General features: G+C 35.8%; 1 protein-coding gene across 5 annotated transcripts in view; it reads left to right on the plus strand.

The window, feature by feature from the left end:
- Positions 1 to 21,780, plus strand: part of LOC120429132 (high affinity cAMP-specific and IBMX-insensitive 3',5'-cyclic phosphodiesterase 8) — a 315,218-nt gene that overhangs the window by 78,550 nt on the left and 214,888 nt on the right. For 2 of the 5 annotated variants that reach the window (XM_052709688.1, XM_052709689.1), the window contains exon 1: positions 20,325 to 20,731. The exons of 2 other annotated variants lie outside the window; for them this stretch is intronic. The gene's annotated coding sequence lies outside the window, so the exon portion shown is untranslated. Of the gene's footprint in view, positions 1 to 20,324; positions 20,732 to 21,780 lie in introns of those variants that run through there. One more of the 5 variants, XM_052709690.1, reaches the window with a different exon arrangement.

Genomic DNA, 21,780 nt, shown 5'->3' on the forward strand with positions numbered 1-21,780 from the left:
CTATTGACGAGCACTCCGGACTGCATAGCATACTTTCGGGCAATTCCCCTGAACCACTCTAGTAACTAGTTCCAATTGCAAATCGCAAAAAGCGTGGTAGCGTTGAATTACCGGCGGCTGATATCTGAGACCGTAACCAAGTAGTGACTGGGCTCAGTTCAGGACGTTCGGTGCAAAATTGCTAATTGTGCGCCCCCGCTAATTGGAGTTTGATCTCTGCGTCTCGAGCTCTCGATTGGCACTTGCCACGAGTCTCCAGTTCTCGTTGTGCACGGAACCATTTAAGGATCCCATCTCGGAGTGCTCGGTCGTGACTGCAGCTTAGTGACTACTGGAATATGGCGCTTGGATGGGCTGGGCTTTCAGAAAAGGTAAATTTTAATTGGGCGGTAATAATCGTTTGAATGCAATTGTTTTAATCTCGTTGACGTTAGCGTGAGGCGTAGGCAGCAAGTTAAGCGGTGCAGTAGATTGGGGTTTTGGTTTTATGATGAGTTTTTTAAGTAGGATATCACGGTAATTACATCAACGATTTGATCAGAATAGTGTTACTAAAAAACTAGTTTGTATGTTTTGTTGAAATTTACTGGCTTTCGCAAATATCATACTAATGTTCAAGAAAAACAAGAATTACCAGTATGTTGATGTAAAACCATTAAGTTCAAATGAAAAGTTCTTCAATTTGTAACAGAGGTGGTCTAAAAAAACGGAACAAAACACAAAAATAAGCCAAATTTGAGTATAATTGCTGAATCACTATTTATAAAAAAAATATACAAGTTGCAAGTTTTATCCACTGCCACAAACTGCAAAAATCTGTTTTTGACATACGTTGATTTTTTTTTTCAAAAAGATAAAATACCTACAAATTTGCTTTTATAAAGTGTTGCGATAATTTTAAAGTTTATGTCACCCCCTCCCCCATCCAGACTTCATTATCTCGCCAAGAAAAAAATCGTCAATATTAAGATATTTTGGAATGCATTTTAAAAAACTTTTTTTCATTCAAATGTTGAAACCGTGGCCTGAAATTTCAATTCAAGTTGCATAAACTTTAAAAAATATTTGCAACGGCCTTATTTGTGCTGCAAAATTGATTAGAGTTTTTTCGTAAAATGTACTTTTTTCCATGCAAACTCAAAAAGAATCGTTCTGAAAATCTGGTTTCAAGACCCAGATTTATGGCACTTATTTTGAAATTATTAAAAATGTTCAACCAACTGGGGTTAAAAAAATCAAATAAAACAGGGACAGCAGATATTTCAAACTCAAACTGTCTGTTCTAATTGAAACTAAAAAATTAAAAAGTTTTGCTTTGCAAACTAAGCTAAAAACAATAAAAATCGCGACATGTTTGGCTACAAATTTGCTACAAGTTTCAGTAAAATTCAAAATTTCTGTCAGAGAAATGATAATCTGATTTTAGAGACTTTCTTATGCTCTAGATCAGGGGTGCTCAAAGTTATTGAATGACGGGCCATATTTAAGGCTCACACGAGCTTGCGGGCCAAATAAAGATTTTTTTATTCAAAAAATTAATCGCGTTATTTCAATAAAAATGCAAAATAAAAATGCTTCCACCAGTGTTTTTGTTTTTGATTTTTTATTCAAATTAGGATTTTTTTTAAAATTTCGTCAAAAAAGCTTTCAATCAATTGACTTTGATTTTTTTGAAAACAACTAAACCAAAAAAATATGCTAACAAAAAGCTATTTATTACATAGTATGTCTCAACAAACATTGATTTTTTTTTTTCGAGGCAGATACAAATATTGTTTTTCAAAATTTAATTTGTAACAGGTAATTCATCCAAAATCGTTGTGAATTTGTTTTCCAACTTCCTTAACTTCCATAAAATGTTCATAAATTGGGTCATTCACTCAAATTCGAAATCCAAATGTCATGATTTTAAATCCGGGAGTTTTTTTTCTATGCCAATAGTTGCAAAATTTAAAAAGAATAGTAATAAATTTATTATTAGATTTTTGTAAAGTAAATTACCTTGATACAGCAAAATTTACTTAGGTACTTAAGATAACAAAATATGAGGATTGCGACAGAGGATATGGACATTGAACTTATTTTGAAAAAGCTTTTCCCTCATAGAAATAATTTAAAAAACAATATTAAAAACCTTTAGATTTCTTTTTTTTGTGTAACTACTAAATATGCTATAAGGTAAATTTTAGGTCAAATTTTTTTTGGCTTCGCTCAATTATAGTTATTGGAATTTTTGACAAGTTAAATTTTACTGTTTCTGAATAGAAAGATAAGAGAAGCATCGGTTTATTTGAACTGGAGCATCTAACAATAAACATCCAATTTTTCAAACAATTTTGAATTTTTCAAATAATGTTTTGATTAGTTTATATGATTTTGCTTCAACGCGTTTAAAACTCCCGGGAGTCTCGACCGAATTTCCCTGGAATTGAGAGGTCCAAAAATGGTCGATTTCCGGGAATTCCCGCTCATCACCCTCTACAGGTTTCTAAGTGCAAAATAAGTTTGAGGCTCAGTCCATGAAAAATTAGAGCGCTATCACTTAAACATTAATATCGATTTCAAAACATATAACAGTTTTCTACTTAAGTAGAATTTGAACCTTTTAAAACACTCTTCCAAAATTATTTGATGACAGTTCTGAGGAAACTGTAAATTTTCACTCACATTGTTAAATTGATAAATTTTTGGACAAAATACACCATTCGTTTATGTTAAAAAAAATAAACATTCATTGAAAAAAAATCACTTTACATTTGGTGAATTAGCCATTTTACATGATCATTATATGCTCTAAAATTTCGCAAACAAAGTCCTGATTTAAATTTTTGTATTTTTTTATTCATATGAAGCTTTGCCAATCGATTCCATTCCAAATAATTCGATTCCAAAGAAGCCATTATTCATCATTAGTATCTTCATGCAAGTCTCCATACAAATTTAGGGTTTGTTCATAGAAAAGTGGTGGGAAAACATTCGAAAATCTGTAACTCGAGTAGGAATTTTCTGATTGGTTTGGTGTCTTCGAAAAAGGTGTAGGTTATGATAAGGAATATACCGAAAAAAAGTTACTCTCTTCACGAAATTTACTCTTTGCAAACGAGCAAATATTGAATGCAATATGTGGGAGTTGCGAACAGCACTCAATACAAACTACGGAATACTATTCGGCCCTGTGTGTGTGTGTGGTCCAATCCAATACCCGCTGGCCGGCAGCGAAATTATGGGAAAGTATAGTTTGTATCAGACTTGGGTTAAGCTGATACAGCTTATCTCAGTCCCGGGTATTAGGTGGTGTTAGCCCTCGCGCTGCTTCCAGTGACCCATTTCAGAATGACAGAGCTCCTTGCGGTACAACTCCGAGGTCACTGGGCATTGTCTGGCCCCGCCTAAAGATAAAGCAACAACCTGACGGGTCCTCGATCTATCTTTAAACTTCCAATCCCATCAGGCAAAACAGGGATCGGCGCGTATTTAGTTAATTGCTAGCAAAAATATGTCAGGTTTCAAAACGTCCAATATGGACTGATCTCACCAAATTTGCGAAGCAGCTGCCTCTAGTTTTCCTCATATGATGATGATGGCCAGGTCCAGTCACGACGTTTTCCATACGCGACGCAGATTCACAATATGCCAACATACCACAACGACGACGGCGAATTCACGCGAAATGACCGAAATAATCGTCGCGACATTTTACGAATTTTACGATTCCGGAACAGATTGATGGATTAACGAAACGACTCTTTCGATTATAAATTTACGAACAAAACTCACAAAATAAATCAGGATTTTTTTTCGAAGTTCCTAAGCAACTGTTGACAAAATTCTGGCACAACTGTACCACAACCAAAACAAGCACTCATATTTCCAAAAGAGAGTGAGAGAGGTGAGCGTCATGAGCGTGAGAACCTGTACGTGCCCATGCAGCAAAACTGACGTTTAACCTTAATTTGACAAGCAAGGCGCTACTCAAAGCACAATAACAACACAAATATGAAGAAGAAAAAAATCCATAAAAATGATGAAAATCTTGAAAAATTACAACTATTTGCACTAGATTTTACTTAATTTCTCTTTTGTGTGTTAATTTTAATCGTTACAGCACAAGGAAAACTTTCAAATCCACGAAAAACACGCCCAAAAGTTAAAATTATCGAGGACCGACCGAACACCGAACTTCTTCCTCTCACAGACAAGCGAACTCCCTACGGAATACTATTCGGCCCTGTCTAAATATTTAAAAAATAAAGAAACATCATCTGTTTCTGAGGACACCAAACTTCACGCTGCCTACGCAAAAAATTTGTTGGTCGATGTTGTTCAACAAGATTGCATTTTTGCCTTCCTCACCTTACTGAGGAAAGGCTATAAAATCACTCGAAAACTGAACTTCTCAATTAGACCTCCTAGACCCACCTTCATGTATACCTATCGACTCAGAATCGAATTCTGAGCAAATGTCTGTGTGTGGGTGTGTGTGTGTGTGTAGGGATGTGGCTCTGTGTACCAAAAATATGCACTCGATTATCTCAGCACTGGCTTAACCGATTTGGACCGTTTTGGTCTCATTCGATTCGTCTTGGGGTCCCATAAGTCCCTACTGATAATCATGAAGTTTAGTAAAGTACTTCAAAAGTTATGCTAAAAAAACGATTTTGACTAAAGTCCGGAAGATTGTAAAAAGGGTGGTTTTTGTAAGAAACCCCAGCATGTTATGCATTTTTAGAAAGGTATTTAAAAGAACTTTCCAACGCGACCAATACATTGAAGATCTGACAACCCTATCAAAAGTTATTAGCAATTAAGTGTTATTTATGCACTTTTTGGAAGCCGGATCTCAGATATCACGATGAAAACGTTGTCCGGATCTATCATGGACCGTCGTTGAACAGGTAATCAAAAGACCTTTCCAACGCGTCCAAAACATTGAAGATCTGACAACCCTATCAAAAGTTATAAGCACTTAAGAGTTATTTATACACTTTTTGGAGGCTAGTTCTCAGATATTTAGATGAAAACGTATTCCAAATATATCATGCGACCTATCTTTGGATAGGTAATTTAAAGACCTTCCCACGAGCGGGTCTATTTTGGATAGCATTACCCTTTGAATGAGAGGAAGGCACCAACCACCTAAGGGTGGATTAAGTAACGTTTTAATTTTTAAAAAACAGTGCTTTCTTTCTAATTGAAAAACTATAAATTCGAAAAGCTAAGAAAATAAATATCAGCTTTTCGAATATATTTGTTCTAAGATAACCAAGGATGGACACTATTTAAAAAAAAAGTTAAATAATTTAACCTAAAAATGTCATGAGCTCATAAACGATGCACTTTATCAAAATTTTACAGATGTATTTTTCAATTTAGAGTTCATTCATTTTTTTTCCTTTTTTTATACCTCAGATTAAATCAAGTTTTATTGAATTGTGATGGGCAAAATACGAGGGTATGAATGCTGTAAGCATGATCAATACAATTTTAATTCTGGTAAGGACAAGAAGTTGGGTAAAATGCTGTTCTAGAAATAATTTTGCAATTTCCCATTTTTTTAAATCAAAATTATCAATTTGGTTGATGCTGAAAAAACATCTTTTGTCAAAGCAATCTCGTCTAAACCCGATACCCAAATTAACATTTCAACAAACAAACAAAAAACATAACCACGACAAAACCATTCAACCTCAAACTCAAGCCCAATCCAACAGACCACCCCGTCAAGCCACCGCGACACGTTAGTGTGCTGCCTCAAACTTGTCCAAACAGCAGCCAAGCGGCAGCCCAATCTGATTTAGTCATGTTCCGCCGGCCAAACGCAAAACGCACCTTTCTGACTTGCAATTACATAATACCGATTGACAAGCCGCACTGCTCCTCAGAGTCGATTTAAGCCGTCTCGAACGGTCACCCGAGAGTCGCTCCTTTGCGAGCTTGAGAGGGACCCTTGAGGGGACAGTTGAAGATTTTCCAAAAAAAAATATGATTGATTTACAATTTTGCAAACTAAGCGCACGTCAAACTACAAAATTTTCAAAATTTCTTCAAGAAACTCCCATTTCCTGTCCCCGCAAGGGTCAAACCTACCCCGCGGTGGTCACAGTTGCGCCTTCCAGCAGCGGGGCCCCAAAAATGGCAAAATTGCGTCAAGCTCGCGGCATGAGTACACTCAACAGAGGGGCACACAATCGCAACGGGTTCTCACACCTTCCCCGTTTTGGTCACCTCGATCCATCCGTCCGTCGGATGCAACCGGTTCAACCCGAGTGACTGGTGATGGCAGTGGTTTTTTTTTCAGTGTGTAACTTTCAAGTTCAACCGGTGACGAAGGTGGGGAGCACACACGTGGGACAACCCCCCCGTTGAAGTTGAAGGGGCTTGGCAACCGTTTTGATCCGAGCCAGGAGGACATGACAAAGCTTTGCGAACAACAATTTTGTAACAATTATCGATTTTGAATACATTATCAACCTGATCGGTGGGGGTTTGAACTTAATTGGAGTCGGTCCGCTGGCAGGTTGCAGTGCCGTGAAAAGAGGTTAATTTATAAAGCTTTGTTTGACTTTTTATGTTCATTCCTGTTGATTTTAAACAACTTTAACCAATAAAATAATTGAGCTCATAAATAGTTTAAAAGTAGGGTAAGCGAAGACATTTCCATAAAAAGTTTACATTCTAAAACAACTACTCATTTTTTAATTTAACTTTTCATACAAAAACATGGAGAGCGCAAATATTTGTTTTCAAAATCACAGAAAATTGCCTAATTTGATTAAAAATTCGCATAACGATATTTTTTTGTATTTTTTATGTGGATGAAACTTTGTTTGTACTGGTCCATACCAAAGTTCGTCCATTCAAGTTTTCATACAAATTTGTCGCTATCCTTACAATCCTGTTAAAACCTTCAAATTCTGTATCTTGAATTTCTGATCGATTTAGTGTAAAGCGCAAAATCAATCTTTTTTCAGTAAAATCACTGTATCTCGCCAAAAGTTCACTTTAGTTTGAGGTTTACATTGATTATTATGTAAATTTGTCCAGGGAAAACGATGGTGATAAAATGAAAAAAATAAAAATATAAGGAATTTTTTGCAATTCCGTCGTGAAACTACTTACTTTTCCTGTCATTATTCAACGATGAAAAAGCCTACTTTTCTGTACCAATAATAACAGAATTGAATAGCAACACTTTTCAAAATAAATGCTGAAAAGTTGTACTTTTCAGCACTGAAATGGATGTTGAAAAGTTGAACTTTTCAGCACTTGTTTCGAAAACTAATACTTTTTAACATTATTTTGTTTTAAACGGTTAATTGACAAAATATATGAGCATTTGACTTATAAATCCACTCAAAAAAAAATTTTGTTTTTATCGAAATCCTTGGACAAATATTTTAAAAATGCAACCTATATAAAGTCTTTTGCTCAAATAGTTGCAAAGTTATGATTAAAAGAAAAAAAGTTTTTGAGAAAATCGTCAAAAAAGAGGACAGTGCCAAAAATAGAGGGATGGTCCAATCAGCACCAAAATCAGGATTTCTGTTAACTATTGATAGGTGAACGTTTGGTCCAAATAGGTCAAGGTCGAGTCCAAAAGTGTACCCAGTTGACCTGGAATGGCCCATAAAGGAAATGTTAGTAAAAACCAAAGTTAACTTCTGTAAAAATGACATCATCATTGACTCAAGTCAAACTTTCATGTTACGTGTAAAAATCGTGACCAAAAATGACAATATTAAAAATGGTACACGATATCGAAATTTATGTCTCTAATTAGATTTGAATAGATTAGATCAAACTTGATTAGATTTGATTAGATTTGATTAGATTTGATTAGATTTGATTAGATTTGATTAGATTTGATTAGATTTGATTAGATTTGATTAGATTTGATTAGATCTGATTAGATTTGATTAGATTTGATTAGATTTGATTAGATTTGATTAGATTTGATTAGATTTGATTAGATTTGATTAGATTTGATTAGATTTGATTAGATTTGATTAGATTTGATTAGATTTGATTAGATTTGATTAGATTTGATTAGATTTGATTAGATTTGATTAGATTTGATTAGATCTGATTAGATTTGATTAGATTTGATTAGATTTGATTAGATTTGATTAGATTTGATTAGAATTGATTAGATTTGATTAGATTTGATTAGATTTGATTAGATTTGATTAGATTTGATTAGATTTGATTAGATTTGATTAGATTTGATTAGATTTGATTAGATTTGATTAGATTTGATTAGATTTGATTAGATTTGATTAGATTTGATTAGATTTGATTAGATTTGATTAGATTTGATTAGATTTGTTTAGATTTGATTATATTTGATTAAATTTGATAAGATTTGATTAGATTTAATCAGATTTGATTAGATTTGATTTAGTTTGACTAGATTATAATAGAATAAATTGAAATAGATTGGACTAAATTAGATAAGATGAGATCAGAATAGATAAAATTCGATTAGATCAGATTAGATCAATTAAGATAACGTGGCTCATATTTTATGAGCCTTTCACAAAAGTTTCTATTTTTTGTCATGTAATAAAAATCAAAATATCAAAGTGCCTTACATTTTTAAAATGAACCTTAATTCAACAATCACTTCCATTAAAATTTAATCTACATAAATCTTCAAAATCCATGTGCACGGTTGAAAAAAAAAATCATTAAAAGATCCTAGACAAGATCTCAAAAAATGTTATAAAGCAAACGATAGCATTATCTAAAAAAACAAAACGTATCAAATGAATACAAAAAATAAACAATAATGTTAATAAACAACAATAATCAATTTTCCAAATTCACCCAATTAGACAGTACCGCTCTAAACAAGGAGTGGAAACTAGTTGTTTCCTCCTCTCCGTCACCTGAAGGGGAGGGCAAGTTCGGTAATAATGCGTCTTGGGCGTGATTGTTGATTATCTGGTACTCGTTCAAGGCAGGTCTTAGAAGAGCTGGTAGCAGGGTGGTGGGTCAAGGGGAGTACCGTAGATTGAAGGCCCTAGCTCTACACCCGCACTGGATGTTCTTGTTGTAGCGACATCCGAAGGTACCGGGAGGGTAGTTTCCGTTGACGTTTTTGAGGAAAGATCGTGGAGATAACAGGTTATCATTTTAGAAAACTTCTGAACCTTGAAGATGTAGATTTTTCCAGTTATCTCCAAGCATCTTACCAATATCCACGTCCCGTCAATCTGGGATTTTCCAATATTTATTTTATTTTTGGAAATCGTGCAATATGTGTTTAAGTGGATTGTTGGGGAACATGTGGTATTCTTACGTCAATTGTAATATTAATTTAAAAAAAACATTATCTAGAGCCCGATTGCATATTTAAGCCTTCATTGAATCAGTTCCGATATCAGTCTAACACGATCCAAAGTGGCAGCTTCTCCAGCTCAAAGATGAAGATTTTCGTGCTCCTCCTGTTGGTGGCTACCGTACTGGTCAGTGTTGCCAGCACCAAAAAGAATGCCACGGAGTGGCAGAACCCTTCCGAGCTCGGATACGACAAGCCCTCGAAACAGGATCGCACCGGAATCAATGGTCAAGGACGAGCCCCTCAACCTGCTCCAGTTAAAACCACGAAAACTACTACCACGACGACGACTACGAAAAAACCTGTCGCACCGAAAGTTGACCCGAAAAAAACTATAAAAGGTTGAATAAGTAGTTATTTTTTTGGAATTACTTTTGAAAAAATAAAATTGCGCCAAATCGTTAATGTTTTTTTTTTTGCTGAACAATTAGAAAATGTGATCAAAAACTGGCAAATTCCATACAAATTATAATCTACAATAAGATTTGAAGATGTAATACAAGCTCAAAAACTTCTTAAATATCTCTCACGCCTCTCACGTAGCTCATCAATTACATCGGCACTGTCACCGGTGCGTCGATTTCACGCTGCTCACTGAATGGGGCCTCGTTAGCATTACTATGCAACCTTTGCCGATATTATCTGCAGCAGGGAGTCTTTTTTGCCTTGAGCAAAAAAAAATCGCCATGCGTTCAGCTAAAACTCTGCGCAAAAAAAAAAAGCAAAATCGCGCTCAGCCAGCAGGTGATGAATTAAATATGACAGCTAATTGCGAATGCTTAACGCACTTTGAGTAGCCCCACATCAATGTAAGCGCGATGCTTGCAAATTAATATTTTGATTGAAAATCATGCCAAGGCGGAGACACCTGCTAGCCTCAGTGTTTTTTAAAGTATTGTGTTTGTGAGAAATGAGACAAGAGAGTTGAGAAATTCTGAACGATTTTTTTTTATTTTTAAGTGGGAAATGGAAACAAATAAAGTGAGAAATTCAAAAAAATAGCAAATGAGCGATGATAAACTATAATTGATTAATTAGATATGATAAATGAGAAATAACGAATAAATGAGAAACTAAAGATGAGGAATAATAATGTGACATGAAAAAAAACTGAAACAAAAATAATGAAATGAGAAATAGAAAATTCGAAATAAAAAAATGAGAAATGATAAATGAGAAAAGAGAAATGAGAAATGAGAAATGAGAAATGAGAAATGAGAAATGAGAAATGAGAAATGAGAAATGAGAAATGAGAAATGAGAAATGAGAAATGAGAAATGAGAAATGAGAAATGAGAAATGAGAAATGAGAAATGAGAAATGAGAAATGAGAAATGAGAAATGAGAAATGAGAAATGAGAAATGAGAAATGAGAAATGAGAAATGAGAAATGAGAAATGAGAAATGAGAAATGAGAAATGAGAAATGAGAAATGAGAAATGAGAAATGAGAAATGAGAAATGAGAAATGAGAAATGAGAAATGAGAAATGAGAAATGAGAAATGAAAAATGAGAAATCGAATGGATGAGAGTACTAATTTTTCATTTGTAATTCAGATTTTTCATTATTTTTAAGAAATTTGAAAAAAAGAATAATGAGGAATGATAATTATGAGTTGATTAATGACGATTGGGAAGTTGAATCAAAAATCCCTCACCTGGAATCGCTCTCACCAATGTACCGTCAGCGATGTCCACGTCCGCCGCGATAATTTGCGATAATCGGTTTATTATTGGCACAAATTTACGATCCTTTTCGAAGGACCAACCGTACGACTTCGGAATTCTCAGAACATCCACCGTTGCAGTGCCACCGATTGCAATTTTGTCCAGCGCAGTGCCACAAGTGAGGAAAGGTCACGCTGCACCGCGGACGCCTTAGGGGACGGTCATGGGTGCGACCATCGGACGGACGGACGTCCACGGAGTGCGTAATAAGCGGCGTCAGTCGATTGGCCTGGTTTTGGACTGCAGTCTGGTCACGGATTCGCCTCAATCAGAGTGTGGATGAGTTCTCGGGACGCATGAAATCAGCATCAACAGAAGCCATAAATTGTTCATGTTAAAAGTCACAATTAGCCCGAGCTGGCGAAAGGTCACCTCAGTGTTGATGCTACATGAGCTTTTGCGAAAAACGTGCTGTGATGCGTGAGATTCAGTGAGTACCGTCACGTGGGTGTTGGGAAATTTAGTTGGGTTGAGTTGAGTTGAGTTGAGTTGAGTTGAGTTGAGTTGAGTTGAGTTGAGTTGAGTTGAGTTGAGTTGAGTTGAGTTGAGTTGAGTTGAGTTGAGTTGAGTTGAGTTGAGTTGAGTTGAGTTGTGTTGAGTTGAGTTGAGTTGAGTTGAGTTGAGTTGTGTTGAGTTGAGTTGAGTTGAGTTGAGTTGAGTTGAGTTGAGTTGAGTTGAGTTGAGTTGAGTTGAGTTGAGTTGAGTTGAGTTGAGTTGAGTTGAGTTGAGTTGAGTTGAGTTGAGTTGAGTTGAGTTGAGTTGAGTTGAGTTGAGTTGAGTTGAGTTGAGTTGAGTTGAGTTGAGTTGAGTTGAGTTGAGTTGAGTTGAGTTGAGTTGAGTTGAGTTGAGTTGAGTTGAGTTGAGTTGAGTTGAGTTGAGTTGAGTTGAGTTGAGTTGAGTTGAGTTGAGTTGAGTTGAGTTGAGTTGAGTTGAGTTGAGTTGAGTTGAGTTGAGTTGAGTTGAGTTGAGTTGAGTTGAGTTGAGTTGAGTTGAGTTGAGTTGAGTTGAGTTGAGTTGAGTTGAGTTGAGTTGAGTTGAGTTGAGTTGAGTGATTGAGTTGAGTTGAGTTGAGTTGAGTTGAGTTGAGTTGAGTTGAGTTGAGTTGAGTTGAGTTGAGTTGAGTTGAGTTGAGTTGAGTTGAGTTGAGTTGAGTTGAGTTGAGTTGAGTTGAGTTGAGTTGAGTTGAGTTGAGTTGAAGTGAGTTGAGTTGAGTTGAGTTGAGTTGAGTTGAGTTGAGTTGAGTTGAGTTGAGTTGAGTTGAGTTGAGTTGAGTTGAGTTGAGTTGAGTTGAGTTGAGTTGAGTTGAGTTGAGTTGAGTTGAGTTGAGTTGAGTTGAGTTGAGTTGAGTTGAGTTGAGTTGAGTTGAGTTGAGTTGAGTTGAGTTGAGTTGAGTTGAGTTGAGTTGAGTTGAGTTGAGTTGAGTTGAGTTGAGTTGAGTTGAGTTGAGTTGAGTTGAGTTGAGTTAGAAATTGATAAGAAAGGTGCTCCAAATTGAGATAAACTAACGCAATCCTACTGTTTGCAAGCAATCGACCTCACAGCGAGTTCTGAACCCTTCCACAGGTCGTCATTGCTGAACCTGATAGCCGGAGCCTACACATAATCAGTACATCTGACGACTGTGTAGTTGCTGCGTAAATTAATGATATTGTAACGTTGAGTACAGGGCACAAGTTGCCGCCGCCAGCCTAGTGACTTACAAGAGTCTCTGCCAACAAGAGTTCAACGGGCACGGCATCGTCTGTCACTGATGACCAGTAATTAGCAATCCGATATTCTTTGGTCAATACGACACTCTACGACGAGCAGCGCATTGAAGAGTTGACGGTTCTGCGAGGGCAATAAATCATCACACTGAAAGGGTGAGATAATGACAGGCTGGCAACACTGTTGCCAGTGGCTGTCAATCTTGATTCAAGTATAGTTTTTTTTTAAAGAAAATTATTTACAAGTCAAAACTTGGATTACTTAACATTTTCGAAAGCCATATTATCTCTATTTAGACAGCTAAATCGAATCTTTAACTTAGAATGCCACAGCAGTTTCCGTCATCGTCCACTTGTGCATACATACCGGGAGCTATTAAAACCCGCCTGTCTAGATTGTCAACCCATTGTGCCTCACTCGCCACAACAACTGGTTTGCCTTAAGATCTGTGTTCAAGTTTTGCGCGCACGCTCATTTAATAATAAATAATTTACCCAATTTAAACGCTCGGCCCGTAATTAGATCACAAAAGCCGTCCTGTCCTATGACGTTCGTTCGTTGAATCGTTCGCCGTAGTTCTTTGGACGGAAACCCTTTCCGATGTGACAGCTCACGACAACGGCTCCTTCAACGTGTGGTGACCGTGGCCGAATGCTTGGCGAGCCGGCTCTCTTTGCTCTAGGAGCGTGACTCGGGTCTTACCTATTCTTGGCAAAGCTGTACAATTTTAGACTTTATAGTTATAACTTTTAAGAAAAAAATTTTAACTGAAAACCCGGATAAAAAATTACCATTTGATTACCATATTGGATCATACAATGACAGTTTGAGAAATGGTAACTATTTGTGAAATCGTTTTTTCAATTTCCCAAAATAAAAATTTAACAATATTAAACTATTTGTGAACTGTTTGATTTAAGGTTACTTTTTGCCAAATAGTACTTAAACCATTTATTTACCATACAACAAACAGTTTGTTGACGAAAATAGTACTGAGTTTTTTAAGGTTACCATTGCTAACCACCCTTATGCCAGATGGTTAAACCATTTGTGAGATAGTAAAAATTCATGCCAACCATATAAATACCATTTTTAAAATAGTAGTCAAACATTTTTGGAAATGGTAGTAACAATATAGTTTAAAGTTCAATTACCATATGAAAAAAAGTTTTTATATGGTACTTTTTTATGCGGGAAGGGGTTTCAAATTTTCACACGCCGAAAATAGGTAACATGCCCACAGTTTACACACCACCAGTAAAAGAAGGGTAGAATTACACCATATGAATGTGAGTCAAACATGCACCCAGCAGTCAGTCGGGCTAGAGCCAGCAACCACGCACACATTCTGAGCAGAAATGGACACCGTCGTATGGGTGTGAGATAAGAAACTCGAACACAAATTCCTAGAGGCAATGTGTGGTAACCACCAGCCACCAGCTGATGAAGAACGCAGTGATATTGGTTGTGTGGTGGTGATGGAGAATGTGTGTAGTAGATGGTAGTAAATTTAGTGTAATGGGCACATGAATAACAAATTTCTTACAAAAACAAGTTTAACGCAAATTCTTTACTTTAAATCTAGTTTTTTTTGTCTTTTTAATCATTTTAAAAACTTAGGAAGCAAAACATGTAAATTATTACTTGAATTTCAATTTAAACCTTAAAAATTATGCAATTAATGAATGTTTATTAAGCATAAAATAAAAATTTATTTATTTATGACTTGAACAAAAAATCAAGATAAATCAAATTAAAAAGTGTACACAAATTTTTTTAAAACGCATCCCGCATAGTCATGAACTATATAACTACTTTATGACAAATAGTTACTCAACTATTTATCAAATGGTCTCTACTATTCATTAAATTGTAACCCAACTATATATGTACGATATATCAAACCATTAATTCCATTCCCAAAATAGTTTTGGTCGATTTTACTATATGAGAAATTAGTTGTTAGGCAGAAAACTATATGAGGTTTTCATACATATGTAAATATTTTTATAAACTTGGATTTTACGTCAAATAGTCATTGCCCAAAAAATTGACTATTCCCTATATAGTTTCTGAAAAACTACTTTACCGACACTACTTTGCCGACACTTTAAAAAAGACCGCAAAAATGAACCCTACAATTGTTGTGATAACTACTTCGGATATAATCAAATTTGATTTTTAAGTTGTATCGATAGTTGGTGAATGTTTACCGCCATTATATGTGATGTTATTTACGTTGCTGCCGAACTGCTGCCGCCTTATCCGATTGATCTATATCTGTTGGTGGTTTTTCAGTGGTTTTGGTGACATGTTGTGTTAGAAGGGAGCAAGCTCGGGGGCAAGTATTTTTCGATAAGTCCAAGTAGTCCAAACAATTGACTCATTTTATAGTGAACAGTAATAGTCCACCATGTAGTACACATATTTTTGGTGTATGGTAAGAACAGCATGCCTACTTTTTCTGGAATAGTGAAAGTCAATTTCATGAGCCCTCGTAACATTTTTCTTCTTTTGGGGAGTTTTCTGATAATCTGAGGAGAAGTGGGGGTGTTGAAGGTTCTCTATCATCCAGAGGAATCGACTGTGATCAATTTACTTGATAAAAGTTGAAATTTTTGTACCAATCGTTTAACATATAGTTGGATTATATAACAAACTGTAATTGTACTCCATACTGTTGAAATATTGTTTGAACTATTTGGACTTATAGAAATTTTTAATTCAAAATAGTATGGTGTATAGTAATTTTACTTCATGTAAGTTGACAAATTATTTGGATTATACAAACTTATCGAAAAAAATGTGGCCGCAATCAATTGTGTTCTACTATAGCATTTATAGTAGGTTTTTAGTTCTTACAGGTTCTGACTATAAAAATCTAAAATCTGTGGAATTTTGCTATATTGTTCTCAATAAAGTTGATAAATTGTTTGAACTATTTGGACTTGTACATTTTTTCGTTGAGTCACGTTGTCTAAACAATCCGAACTGTTTAGTGTAAGGTTATTGTACCCCAAATAGTTCAAAAATAGTTAGAATCATTAGATTTACTTCAATAAAAACGTCATCATTTGACGATCAGTTTCGTTATGGTTTTGTATAGTGCCGTAACTATATGATAATGGTTAAGTATGTGGTAACTACATCTCTTTTAGTAGTAATATAGTTTGGACTATTCCCCCGATGGTTTTTGATTATGCGGGATACTAACAAATTCAACACCCACCAATCAACAGCCATAGTGTGGTAGTAATCTGCACCCCCCCAAATTGAACCATCCATCATTAGTGTGCATTAGACTACAACGCTCGGATCGGCTGTTAGTAGACCACATTAGGGACCTAAATAGGGAAATGAAATGTTCCGAGAGAAATTTCAAACTCCCAAAGTCATCCAAATTTAAGGTTGAAAAACTTGTGGGTTTTCTTTGGTGCTGGCACGTTTCTTGTACCGAACAAGCACAAACATAACAAAAACTACCAGATTATTATAAACAACAGTGTTACAATGCTTGTGATTGTTAAAAATCTCGTTTTTTTGGCCAAAATTATTTTAAATTGATTCCAACCTTGTTCTTGCATAGTCTTGTTGCTCGATTGGAACCCCGATTTGACAGTTCGATTGGAACCCTGAGAGTGACATTTCGCCTCTCCATATAGGCTCTCTAGACCACATAAGCAGCAACAAACTTGACACTGGACTAGTAGAGGGTGTCAGCTAGTGACAGCTTCTTGTGCCGCAACGCAGCGTGGCTCGAGGCAACATTTAAACTTACAGTGTGGCAGCAGGGGTGCGTGGTCGGTCTTGGGGAGAGGTCATATTTTATACGTGCGTTTATTTTTTTCGATGCTCTTGGTAGGACCACAGATTGAGAGGTGTTTATTGCTTTTATTTGTTATTTAGTTGGAACTTTTTTTTAAACTTTTCAAAATAATTTTGCTAACGTTGCTCGTAATAAGAGTCGGTGAAATTACACGATTTCGTGGATAGCGTAAAATTCGAGAAAATATGAATTTTCAGGAAATCCAATAAAATTTAACAATTATCTAAAATCAGTGCCGATAAACCAAAAAAAACTTATACACTCAACCCCCAGTGGTTGGTCACTTTTTCGTTTGACACTTTTTTAGTTTGTACCCCGTTGGTTTGTCAAAGTCAAACTAAAAAGTGACGAACTGTCACTTTTTACACGGCGCTCACGCACACTTCCAAAACAAACGTTTAGTAGTGTGTGTGAACTCCGTGTAAAAGGGGTGTCAAACTAAAACGTGACCCCGTTCGTTTGACAACAGTTGGTGTCAAAGGAATGAGTGCTACGCAAAGTCACTCACACAATCATTGACTTCCCTCCAGGAGAAAAATCGCCTAGAGAGCGGTCGTTTGACATTCTACCGAGATTCCGATCATCTCTCCAATGATAGCAATCATATGATTTCTGTCACCACGCAGCATATACTAGGAATTGAGAGACAAAAACGAGAGAAAGAGAAAGAGCACGTTGTCTCATTCGGCCAGCTGCTTGAGTGGTGCTCATTTTTCGTTTGTTTCGTCTTTGTGTTCACGTTCATCGACCGTTGCCAAGCAATGACGCTCATGATAGGCGTTGTGTGTCAGCGATCAAATATCGTTTTGGGAAATGATCGCTGACAGAAAGTTCTATCGAATATCGAGCAGTCCCGTTCAGTGATAGATCCCTTTTCTAGCATTGATTATGATCTCACAGACAAACATTTAAAAGATTTATAATTTTTTTTGTTGGGTTCAAACGTTACTGTTAGGAGTTTTTCATTTTTTTGTAATGTATTAGTGCACCAAAGGTAACAACTTTTTTGGAGAAATTTTGAAGATGATGGAAAAATAAAATACAATTTGCAATGGCTCATGTTTTTTTTTTAATATTTTTAAAAAGGTTGAAAGAATCACAAGAAAAAAATGTCAAAAATCAAAATGCACTTAAGAAAAAAACACATAGGTGCATAGTATTTAACTCACTATCATTTTAAATTTTGTTTTTTTTTTTGTTTTTTTAGTACAAAATATATGTTATTATTTGAAACAATTCTCTACAACTTTAATTGTAAAACAATTGTTATTCGGCCTTTGGTTGGTGAAATATGGACAATCGAAGAATAAAAATTAGGAAATAGGTAAAACACATTTCTTAGTCTTAATCCTGAATGAAATTTCCTCGTTTTTATGAAAAAAAAACATGTTTTTTAATTTATTTATTTATTTCGCAAATTTTTGAGTAACTTTTCAAAAACTTTCCAAAAATGAATATTTTTTGAAAATTGATTTGATTGGTGCCACATATTTTTCAAGATTATGTCACATTTGGTCCACTAAAATAAATTAGAAAAAGTTTGTCAAAATAGTGTTTGAAATTGGTTTACATAAGACATCGATAGAAAAAGTATCTAAAAACGAAGTTGACTTTATAGCTGTCGGCCACCATTGCTAGTACCAACCACTAGTGTCTTCCTTTTATCTACAAGGACTACGCCGCCCTGGGCCCCTAAGTGTATGAAACTATGGCACGGAGCGACGGTGCCGAATACCCATATTTACACAAAGAATTTTAGAAATTTTAGAAAAAGTATCTCCTAAATCACAAAATTCATTAAAAGTCGATTTGCTCAAACATCACAAATATCAATAATTTATTATTACTTTTCAGTATCATCTCACAGATTTTTAATACGATTTTATTCAGACAATTTTGAGATTTTTTATACGAATAGGTTTTTGGGCTTTAACAAATATTTTTCAAAGTTATGGCCTCATCAAGTTCAACATTTTCTCGAAAATCTGAAACTTCTTAATCTATTGATATATTAACAATAAATCGAGAAATATTTCTTGCATGCTTTCTAGCACTTGGTTTTCCATTCTAAATTATTTTATAAAATTTATTTATTTGTCATTCCTGTCCACAAATGATGTGCCGTTTTTGTCAATAACCGAATTTGTTTACCTCCGATTTTAGCTAGATTAAAATTTTTATGAAATACACTTGTAAAATTTATTTTACACTATGTATTAAAAATACTTTGCATTATGAATTATGTATTTTGATGGATAAGTTACTTTTGGATACTGAGCAAGCATAAGTTCAGGGAAAAAATCGCATAAATTTATTGATATTTTTTGCATCTTTTTTTTTAATCATAACTAAAAATGTAGTGATAGTTTTTGCCTAAATTATTTGAAAAATTTGCTCAAATTTTGAAATTAACATTGACCGGAGCCGAGGGGCAAACATTATAAATAACGTTTGTGCAAGGTACACAGAGAAAAAAAAGTTCCCAAAATCGTGAACAAGCGTTCATGAAAATGGGAACCACGAACAAAGTGTTGAAATCCCATGGTACGATTTCCAAAAACGAACCATGGGTTCCCATTCATGGTTCCCATTTTCATGAACGCTTGTTCACGATTTGGGAACTCTTTTTTCTCCGTGTACTAATAAAAATAATAGCCATTGAATTGTTTTTTTTTGGCTGAACTCTCCAAAAATGACAACAACAAAACACACTCATAATACATATTTCCTTGAAAAAAACGATTAAAGGCTATTCACAAAGCATTGATAAACAAGAATGTTGTATTTGTAGGACCACAGATCGAAAATCCATGAGATTTTTTTAAGTGAATAGTGTCTAAAAGCCCTATGTAAATTTTTATATACATTGATTAAAAACCATTTCTGATCACTTTTTTCATTTATATTTTTCTTGTTTCATTTTTAGTATTGTAATTTGCATTTATCTTGTTTAGTTTATGTTTATTTCTGATACCTATATTTTGCCTTTCTAGTTTTTTATATTTTTAAAGTAATTTTTTTCATTTTTTGCTTGTTTTTCACAATTATTATTATTATCATTTAAATGGTTGAAACAAATGCTTAGAGGCATAGACTGGTACATTGAAAAAGTTTCTGCATGATTATTTTCACATATTAGTAAGAAACACAGCCAAAGTTGACCCCAGCAAAAATTAAATTTGTAAAAAACATTGGCAAGGTCACATAACACAAATCACACTTCCAACCTATGAATTTTCTTAAATTTTAAAAGTTATTCTTTCCCATGTTTTTTAAAGATAAAAAAATGGTTGAAAATTGATTTTTGGCGAATTTTTAGATCGAATCATCCTTTGTACTCGTACAAAAGGTCAGTGTATTCAGAAAAATATGCTTCATCTCTGTGAAAAATATATAACATCAAAATTTTAATCTTAAATTCAGGATTAAGCTTGAAACTTGAATTTTTAAATCAATCTTTCCAGGATAACATTTTCCGCCATTCACTCTAATTTCGTTCCATAGTTCCCAAACTGCCCGCATAGCGGCGCTACCAGCAGGATCAAATCCTTCGTCTCCTTGTCTCTGTCGCGCGCCCATTCCTTCGCAATATTGGTCTTGTTCGGTTGGTCGATTTTTTCGTCGTCGTCGTATTTTTCTTACCAGCCAGCAGCAGCCCGACCGACCGAGTTGTTGTCGCGCGCGGCAGCAGCGTGCCGAACAAAACAATCATAATAATAACTAGTTCGACGTTGGCCGTAAGCTCGTTTGGATCGTCGTTGTCGTCGTCGTTCGTTTGTCGCGCACATTCGCGGAATTAGTCGTCATCGTTTTTTTTTTTCGCCAATTGTCGCGCGCGCGTCACACAATTCGCACACACAAACAACACTCTCGTTTGATTGGAGAGCGGGCGCGCGAGCGACTTAACTTGGTGTATGACGTGCTCTTGCGGTGGATTAGATTAGACAGCAGTCAAAGTGAGGTTAGAATCGTGATCGGGATCAAATCGGGAAATCACGACGCGCGCGGTTCCGGATTTCCCGCCGTCGTTTAATTTGGTTACGGTTGAGCCGTAACTGTCGAACCGATAAGGTCGGCCGCTGCTAATCGGGAAGGGGGGCCCACTAATCGCGGATTATCGCGCGCATTAGTGTGAGTGTGATTAATTTTTTCGACGTTTGCTTGCGCTCGGTGACAGAGTGACGAGGGGTTGGCCACCACGAGAAAGAGAGCCAACGTAAACAACAAGGTCGTGCAGGGAGCGGCGGCTCTTTGGCCTTTTGGATACCCGCAAAACAGAGATCATAAACGGAGGCCGCCCCCCAACGAGGCGCGGTGGCGCCCTTTGGCCCTCAAAAGTGCGCCCTTAATCCTGTCAAGTTTTTGTTGTTGTCAAACGAGACAGAAGCCGCTGTGAAAAAATGGCTTAAAAGCGCCAGTAAACACACCTTAACCCATACGCTCAAGTGAATTGTTTTGAAGTGAGTCGTGGTTTGTTTTGTTTGGGTTTTGCGGTGGAAGAAGACGAAGAAAAAACGTAAGAAAAAGAAGTACAACGAAAGGAAGAGACAAGAGGGCGCTACAAGAGCATGGGGCAGCCGACTTGGCGATCAAAAATAAATGAAATGGGTGCAGTTTTTTTTTATTTGTTCATAAGTCATATGGGAATAAACGTGATTGGTTTTATGTGCGAGTGTTGGAGAGGGGTGAGGTATGACTGAACTACTTGTTTGATAATGGAGCATGCTAGGGAGCGTGATGGGGCTGTACGGAAACCAGTGTTGCCAGATCTGTTGGAGCAATTCCTGATTGGCGCTAACAAATCAATTTTTATTTTAAATCGCTTATTTTTCAAAAGCTCCAATGTACAAAGGAAACCCGTGGCGCTTTGTTTGATTTGAAAAAGTAATCTAGATATATTAGGGTAACAATGATTGACATAAGGGACACCCCTTGACTCGATTCCTTAGGCAAAAATAAGTATATGTGCCATTTTTGAGCAAAATCGGTTCAGGTTTAAGGGTTGCGGGTTGAAGCGTGAATGAGAAAAATCGCGAAAATGTATGGGAAAAGCATCGTTTCAGAATTTTGGCATCAGGTAGCGCAAGTTTCATCCAAATTTTTCCAAATGTGAAGCTGCAGCATGGTAATACAATCAAACCCCGATGGTTTGACACCAATTGTTGCCAAACGAACGGGGT

Source organism: Culex pipiens, chromosome 3, assembly GCF_016801865.2.
Source record: "Culex pipiens pallens isolate TS chromosome 3, TS_CPP_V2, whole genome shotgun sequence".
Taxonomy (NCBI): domain Eukaryota; kingdom Metazoa; phylum Arthropoda; class Insecta; order Diptera; family Culicidae; genus Culex; species Culex pipiens.